A 7,661-nucleotide genomic window follows, 5' to 3' on the forward strand; every position below is an offset into this window, starting at 1 on the left:
TTAGATAGTGGGGTTATGTATAATATTTCTCCTACTCTTCTATATGCTCTTTATTTTCTACAGAAAAAAATTTCAATATTTATATTAAATTATATCTATGTAACATGTTATATGTAAACATATAGTATATAGATATATAATATATAAATATACTATATCACATGCTATATATGAATATATATAAAATATATATAACAAGCTTTTTAAAGCTCCATTACAAAATTTTATCTGTAGTTTTCTCCGTGGAGTTGGGGCAAACAGGAGTAATAAGACTTTAGCTTTTTACCTAATAGACTTCCTGGGGATTAAAGCTTTTCTCAGAATATGCTACTTTTGTGATTTTTAAATATTAAAAAGAAAGAAAAAGAAAGACTTGACAATCCATTTAGCATTAAGGCTGTAAACCAAGTGTGCAATGGTAAGTTCAAGGCTTGCCATCTCATGCCTCGGAAAAATTTCAGTGACTTGGGGGACTTGGTTAAAATAGATCTTACTAGTGTCTTGTGTCTTTAAGTGGGGACAGATTTAAATGGGTCACCCTGCAGCTGGCAAAGCAGAAACCCCAGGAAATGGAAACTATAACATTAGACTCTCAAGACAAGGCGCCCAGACTTGCCTGCTGTGGGTGGATACTTAAAAGGGTCAGTCTCCCCCCACCCCACTCCCAGACCTCACTCATAAATAAATACAAAGGAAATACTTTCCCAAGAGAGCCGGCCTCTCTCCCTTGGCCTCTGACCTCCCTAAGCGGCCGTTTCCTACAGCCCAGGGGCCTTTGTCCCGTGCAGCCTGCAACGGGGACTGCAAGAGCGACCCGGAGGGGCACGCCTGGCACCTGGCCCAGCCGGCGGAGTGGCGCAAGGTGACGCTGGTCGCCGCCGAGCCTCTCCCTGGCCGGTCCTGCTAAGAGCTCCGCAGTATCCCGTGACTCACTGCCAGGTCACACGGAGCTTATCTGGCTCCAGGTGCGCTCCCTCCAATTGCACGCTTCTCACATGACATCAGCCCGCCGGCTCCCGCTCCCTCGCTCCCTCGGAACCGGGCCCGAGCACTTGCAGGCACCGCCGGCACAGCCGCAGCCCGAGGCACCTCCCGCCGCGATACCGTCTCCCCCGGAACGCAGCGATCCCGCAGGCCCCGGGAGGAACAACAGCGGGAGAGGGGCCAACACCGCGGTCCGGTCCCCGGCCGGTCCCCGCTGCTCTTCCAGGTGCACCTCCGCGGCTCCCAGGCGGGGTTTGCCACAGCCCGCTGTCCGCTAAACCCAGCTAACACTACCCGCCCCTCCCCTCCTGTGTGACCTTGAGCAAGTCCTGTCCCCTCTCTAGGCCTCAGCTATTACTTTTTTTTTTTAATTTTTATTTATTTATGATAGTCACAGAGAGAGAGAGAGAGGCAGAGACACAGGCAGAGGGAGAAGCAGGCTCCATGCACCGGGAGCCCGATGTGGGATTCGATCCGGGGTCTCCAGGATCGCGCCCTGGGCCAAAGACAGGCGCTAAACCCCTGCGCCACCCAGGGATCCCGGCCTCAGCTATTCCAACTATAAAACCTCCGTGGGCCTGAGAGTTCAGATTTGGCCCCAAGCCCTCGCCTTTGCTGGAGAGGTATTCTGCTCAACTATAAATTGCTAGTTCTAATCCTGCTCTGCCTCTGACTCATTGTGTGACCTTGAGCCCATCATCTAACATCTCTGAATATCAGAGAATAATAAAAAATAATCCCTTGTAAGTGAGGGTAAAGTACCTGGCGGAGAAAAAGGGCCCTGGGTCCTGTAAAATCCTCAGTCCACAGTTTAAACTGCTGCCTGACCATAAGCTCTTTGAACCATCAAGGGAATATGGATAATTTACAAGCCACATAGTTCCCACCTCAAGGAAAGTGGAGGTGGGGGGAGAAGTGGAGGCTTTCCAGTTCTCTTCCCTGCCCCTCCCAATCTATCTCCAGACCCCACTCTTTAATTCAGGCTACAAAGGGTGATGGGGGGGGGAGGGTAGGCACAATGAGTACATCTTAAGGCACCCCAGGAGCCAGACCCAAAGGAGAACTTCAAAGCTCCATCAAGTCCCCAGCCTCCATCCTGGGGGAACCTGTTAATCACAGCATAGGGTGGGCTGGGCCCTCCTACACCCCTGAGCCTTTAAACTACACCAGGCCAGAGCCCCCCAGCTTTACCCACTACACTCAGGAGCGGCCTGGGACAAGGCCTGGGGCCCAGAGCCACCAACAGGACCCAGCTCACATGGATGATCTAGTTCCAGTCTGTGGCATCCACTTCAGGTCAGGAGTGTCTGGCTGGAGACAGACCTCTGGTTTGAAGGAACAAGAACAGCTCTGCTGCTCTGGAGACCTGTGACACACCAAGTGTGGATCAAGGTTTCCTGAGTTCCAGCAACTCCCTGCTCCACCCGAGTAGGGTGGATTCTCCCTTTCACATTAGCCCCAGTTGGGCCCCACCCAGTCCACTTTCAAGCACCTGCCTCTGGGGGACCCTGGAGACTTCTGCCCAATTTCTGAAGACACATGCACCCCTTGATGAGCACCCCCAAGCTAGGCCAGTGAAAGAGGCTCTAGGCAACAAACTGGCTGCCCAGACTGCCAGGAGTGCAGCTGAGGGACCAGGAAGGAGTCAGGAAGGGCACAATTCATGTGAGGGCTTCCAAGGAGAGCCTGGGGCACCCGAGGAAGCCCTCAGGCACACACCCTGGCACCTGAGCCAGGCCTAGAGCATAAACAAACTAGATACTCAGAGCTGCCAGTCACCAGGTCATCAACGGTTCAAAGTTCAAAGCTTTCAAAGGAAGTGACCACCAGCATTCCATCTCTCCCACACACCCCCTCCACCCCCACCTGCGACCCTTCTCACTGCCTGAACCCTCCAACACAATAGCTTCCCTCGTCATCTTCCTGGAATTGAGGCCCCAACCCCAATATCCCCGACCCCAAATGGACAAGTACATCTCCACCCGAGGCTGTATATAATTAGTCATGTCCAGCAACCAGGAGGATGTTTCCTGGAAAGTCCTCATCACAAAAGGACAGAGGGGAAGCCGAGGAGATGGCAGGCGGTTGGCAAAGAGCCAGTGAGGTCTGTCAGGAAGCCAGAGACCTCAGGAGAGCAACTTTCAATATCCCCAAATAGAAAGTAGCTTCTGAACCAAAAGGGTGGGGAAAGCTAGACAAGGCCTGGCCCGTTGCCATGACAACAGGAAACCAACCTGCCCAAGAAAAGGGCTCCAGATCTCATAAGCACATGGAAAGGCAGCCAGACCCTCTGGATTCAATGTCTCACTAAGGTGATCTTGCCCTGAACTGTCTGGTTGACCTTCCCTCCCTTCCAGCATGGACCCACTGCACACATACTTGTGGCAGGTCACTCTCCTTGGGTGGATTAACAAGGCCTCCTCAGCAACAGACATGCCAGGTACTTCAAATGAACCCCACACAAACCAGCCTGGATCATGGGACAGGTGAAGGAAGGAGGGAATTCGATTCCATAATTTTGGGGGGTCCATCTGAGGGCAGGAGGGCTCTAGGCAGGAGAGCTCCTCCCAGGAAGCATGGTCCCAGGCCTCCCTACACAGACACAAACAAGGAGGACACTGCCAAACACATGCCCATTGGCCAAGTGACCAGGGAAAAGGAGTACCACTTAAAAAGCAGACCAACTGCCTTCCCCCACCCCCACCCCCACAGTTCATTCTGGCTGGCAGCCTTTCTAACTAATCAGCAGGACACATGTGCCTCGAAAAAGGGTGACATCCCCATCCCCCTCCCTGCCCCCAACAAAGCCCCAATGTGTTGTATGTCCCTGCAGGTCTTATCTCAGCCAGGAGCATGACCCACTCCTCACCATGCTTGGTACCAAGCAGCACCCTGCCCCCCTTCCCCAACACGGGGGTGGGGAGCAGCTAACCTTACCACCTCCCCTTCCCATTGGCGAAACAACTGGCATGACAGGTTAGCAGGGCGGGGCGTCAGGGCAGTCTCTCCCAGAGGCCTGGGGCAGCCAGTCCGACCTTCCCACACACACCCCACCCCTTTGCAGGGAAAGGTGAGGTGAGCAGCCAGTCTCAGGGGACAGCCAGCACTCCCTAATCCTCCAAGCCCCATTCACTCACCCCCATCTCCCGTCCCCGGGAAGAGGGTCTGGGGAAGCGGGGTCTCCATTGTTTTGCCAGCTGTCTAGCAGCTGCTCTTTTGAGAGGAGCCCGCTGTCGGCCTGGCAGTGAAAGGGTGAAGGCCGCTGGGAGGGATAAAGGGCTCGGTGGAGGTGCTCGCCTTCCTCGCTGCTTTGCTCGGAGCCTCGCTCGCCGGCTCGCTCGGTCTCGGGGGGCCTGGGCCTGGCTCCGAGAAGCCCCCCTATCCCGGAGGCTGCAGCCTCTAGCCCGCAGCTCGGGGCCACCTGGGCGCCCCCCAGCCCTCAATCCCCCCAAACTGAGGGCCACCCTGCCCTGCCTCCGTGCGTCCCCGAGCTGGCAGCAGGGGCCAGAGCTCCCCTCCCCGCCCCTCCCGGCCGGCCCCCATGCCCCCGCGCCGAGCTCCGCGGCGCGGCCGGGGACGGAGCCGGGAGTCCGGGCCGCCGCTTCCAGGGGACAGTGGGGGAGGAGGAGCCGGCGGGCCCCGCCGCCCGCGCGCCCGCCCGGCCCGAGCCCGCCCCGCCGCCCCACCGGGCCCGCGCCGCCCCCGAGCGGCCGCCCCAGGCGCCCCGCGCTCACCGGCCGCCGGAGCCCGCCCGGCAGGCAGCAGAAGCGGAGACGCGGCATCCAGCGGCCCCGGCCCGGTCCGGGCTGGAGCGCAGCGCGGCGCAGCGCAGCGCCGCCCCCCGCAGCCGCGCGAGCCGAGCCGAGCCGAGCCGAAAGGGAGCTCCCTGCTGGCGGCTCCGGGGATAAACGCTCGGCCTTCCTGGCAGCGCCCGGGCGCGCCTCCAGGACGGGCCATGTGGGCCCGGGCGCTGATCCGGGGCCCTCTTTCCGCGTCCGAGGCCCCGCCTGGAGCTCTGGGTGCCCTGGGCGCCGGAGGCCGCCGGGCGCGCCCGGGGCAGGCACCGCGCCCGCATGTGCAGAGCAGGTTCCCTCCAAGGCCGGCCCCGGCTCCGGCCCCGGCCCCGGCCCCGGCCCCGGGGGGCAGTGCTGTCCGGAGGAAGCATTTGAGACTTGCTGGTCACATCTTCCCAGGGTGGCTCCGCAGAGGCGGACGCTGGGCGCTGCTGGACGGTGCCAGATGGTTCAGTCCAAAGCAGGCTCTGCCCACATGTCCAAGGTGGCATAGTCAGGATGTACTCCCCTAAGTGGACACGGGCTTGTGGTAGCTTGGTCTGAGAGAGCCCTGCCTCAAGGGGAGCTGCCTGAGGGGCACCAGAGCCCAGGAGGCAGCCTCCAGTGGCACTCACTCACTCCCAAAGGAGTCCAACAATGCTAAGATCAACACCTTTCAGAAGCTTTTTGGAATGAGGTCTGCCCCTAGGTCCTCATGTCCTGTAAATGTCCAGTGAACTGCTACCCACCAAGAAGGGATTTTAGGCCACCTGGGAGAGGCCAGAAGTGTTTAGAGACAGGCCCCCAAGACAGGTGCTATGTCTTGAGTTTGAAGAGGGAGAGGTGGACACTTCTACAGGCAGTGTCCATACTGGAGTGAGGTACCGTACCCTAGAATGTGAGAGACTGAGTGGGGCAGAAGGGCAGCTGCCTCCACAGTTAGACCAGCTGAGAATTTCTGCAGACAGGGGTGGCCCAAGCTGACAGATCAGGGAAGGTCGGAGCAAGGCGGCTCAGGAGCAAAGAGCTGAGTAAGAGCTCAAAGATCCTGAGGGATACACCACACCCAGGATGTGCTTCTTGAATGAAGGAATATCATGTCCCCTAAATTCAGTTAAACAAACTTTTACTGAGAGGCAGCACCAGGCACTCAGAGACACTGAGAAATCAGACATGGAGCCTTCTCCACAAACTCACATGGAAGCAAGCTGTGACTGTAGCAGGGTACACCATGCTGTCATCCCTAGGATGAGACGGCGCTGTGATGGCTAGTTTGGCTGGAGGAGTGAAACAGAGCTGCTCTGGGAACATGACATTGGGGGCACCTGGGTGACTCAGTGGTTGAACATCTGCCTTTGGTTCAGGTTGTGATCCCAAGGTTCTGGGATGGAGTCCTGCATCCAGCTCCCCACAGGGATCCTGCTTCTCCCTCTGCCTATGTTTCTGCCTTTCTCTGTGTGTCATCTCATGAATAAATAAATAAAATCTTAAAAAAAAAAAAAAGAACATGACATTGAGTGAAACCTTGTAGGCTGGGTTGGACAATGCTATTGTTACTGCTTCCTGAGCACTTACTATGTGCTAGACACTATCTCTGTTCCTCACAACAAACTTATGGCAAAGAGACTATTATTTTAGATAGAGATTGAGTGAGTGCATGGACTCTGGAGTCCGATTACCTGGGTTCAAATCCCTGTCAAGTACTAGTTGTGTTACCCCGGATGATTTATAAAACTACTCTCTGGGGACACCTAGGTGGCTCAGTGGTTTGGCGCCTGCCTTTGGTCCAGGGTGTGATCCTGGAGTCCCAGGATTGAGTTCCACATCGGCCTCCCGGCATGGAGCCTGCTTCTCCCTCTGCCTGTGTCTTTGCCTCTCTGTGTGTCTCTCATGAATAAATAAATAAATAAATAAAATCTTATTAAAAAAACAAAACCACTCTATGCCTCAGTTTGCTTATCTAAAAAATGGGAATAAATAACAGTGCCTGCCTCAAAGTTTATTTTGAAAATTAAATGAGTTTGGTCTTTTCAACAAATGGTGCTGGAACAACTGGATATCCACAGGCAAGAAAATTAATCTAGACACAGACCTCACACCTTTTACAAAAATTAAAATGGGTCATAGACCTAGATGTAAAACACAAAACTATAAAACTGCTAGAAGGTAACATAGGTGGGAACCTAGATAACCTTGGATATGGGGATGATTTTTTATCTTTGTTTTTATTTTTTAAGTTCCAGTATATGTACATACAGTGTTCTATTTAGTTTTGGGTGTACAATGTAGTGATTTGACAGTTCTGTACTTTACTCAGTGTTTATTATGATAAGCGTACTCTTAATTTCCATCCCCATCTGCCCCACCCCCACTCTGCTAACCATGAGTTTGTTCTCTATAGTTAAGAGTCTGTTTCTTGCTTTGTCTCCTTTTTTTTCTTTGTTTGCTTTGTTTCTTAAATTCCACATAGGAGTGAAATCATATGGTATTTGTCTTTCTCTAGCTGATTTATTTCATTGTACTCTCTAGCTCCATCCATGTTGTCTCAAATGGCAAAAGTTAATTCTTTTGGATGGCTGAATAGTATTCCACTGTATATACATACCCCTCTTCTTTATCCATTCATCTATCAATAGATACTTGGAATGCTTCCATAGTTTGGCTATTGTAAATAATGCTGCAATACACACAGAAGTCCATAGATCTTTTCAAATTAGTGGTTTCATATTCTTTGGGTAAAGACTCAGTACTGGAATTACTCAATCATATGGTAATTCCATCTTTAATTTTTCGAGATCATACTATTTTCCAGAATGACTGCAGCAGTTTGCATTCTCATCAAGAGTATACAAGAGTTCCTGTTTCTTCACATCCAACACTTGTTGTTTCTTGTGTTTTTGATGC

At 53.5% G+C, this 7,661-nt stretch overlaps 1 protein-coding gene across 10 annotated transcripts in view; it reads right to left on the reverse strand.

Moving 5' to 3' along the window:
- The window catches only part of MYO18A (myosin XVIIIA), a 97,337-nt gene extending 92,488 nt beyond the window's left edge, over positions 1–4,849 (reverse strand). For 3 of the 10 annotated variants that reach the window (XM_055326188.1, XM_055326185.1, XM_055326127.1), the window contains exon 1: positions 4,719–4,849. The gene's annotated coding sequence lies outside the window, so the exon portion shown is untranslated. The remainder of the gene's footprint in view (positions 1–4,718) is intronic. The other 7 variants (XM_055326147.1, XM_055326137.1, XM_055326157.1 and 4 more) reach the window with 4 other exon arrangements.
- Between the last annotated feature and the right edge of the window lie 2,812 nt (positions 4,850–7,661).

The sequence above is a fragment of the Nyctereutes procyonoides genome, unplaced genomic scaffold (assembly GCF_905146905.1).
Source record: "Nyctereutes procyonoides isolate TBG_1078 unplaced genomic scaffold, NYPRO_anot_genome, whole genome shotgun sequence".
NCBI classification, from domain to species: domain Eukaryota; kingdom Metazoa; phylum Chordata; class Mammalia; order Carnivora; family Canidae; genus Nyctereutes; species Nyctereutes procyonoides.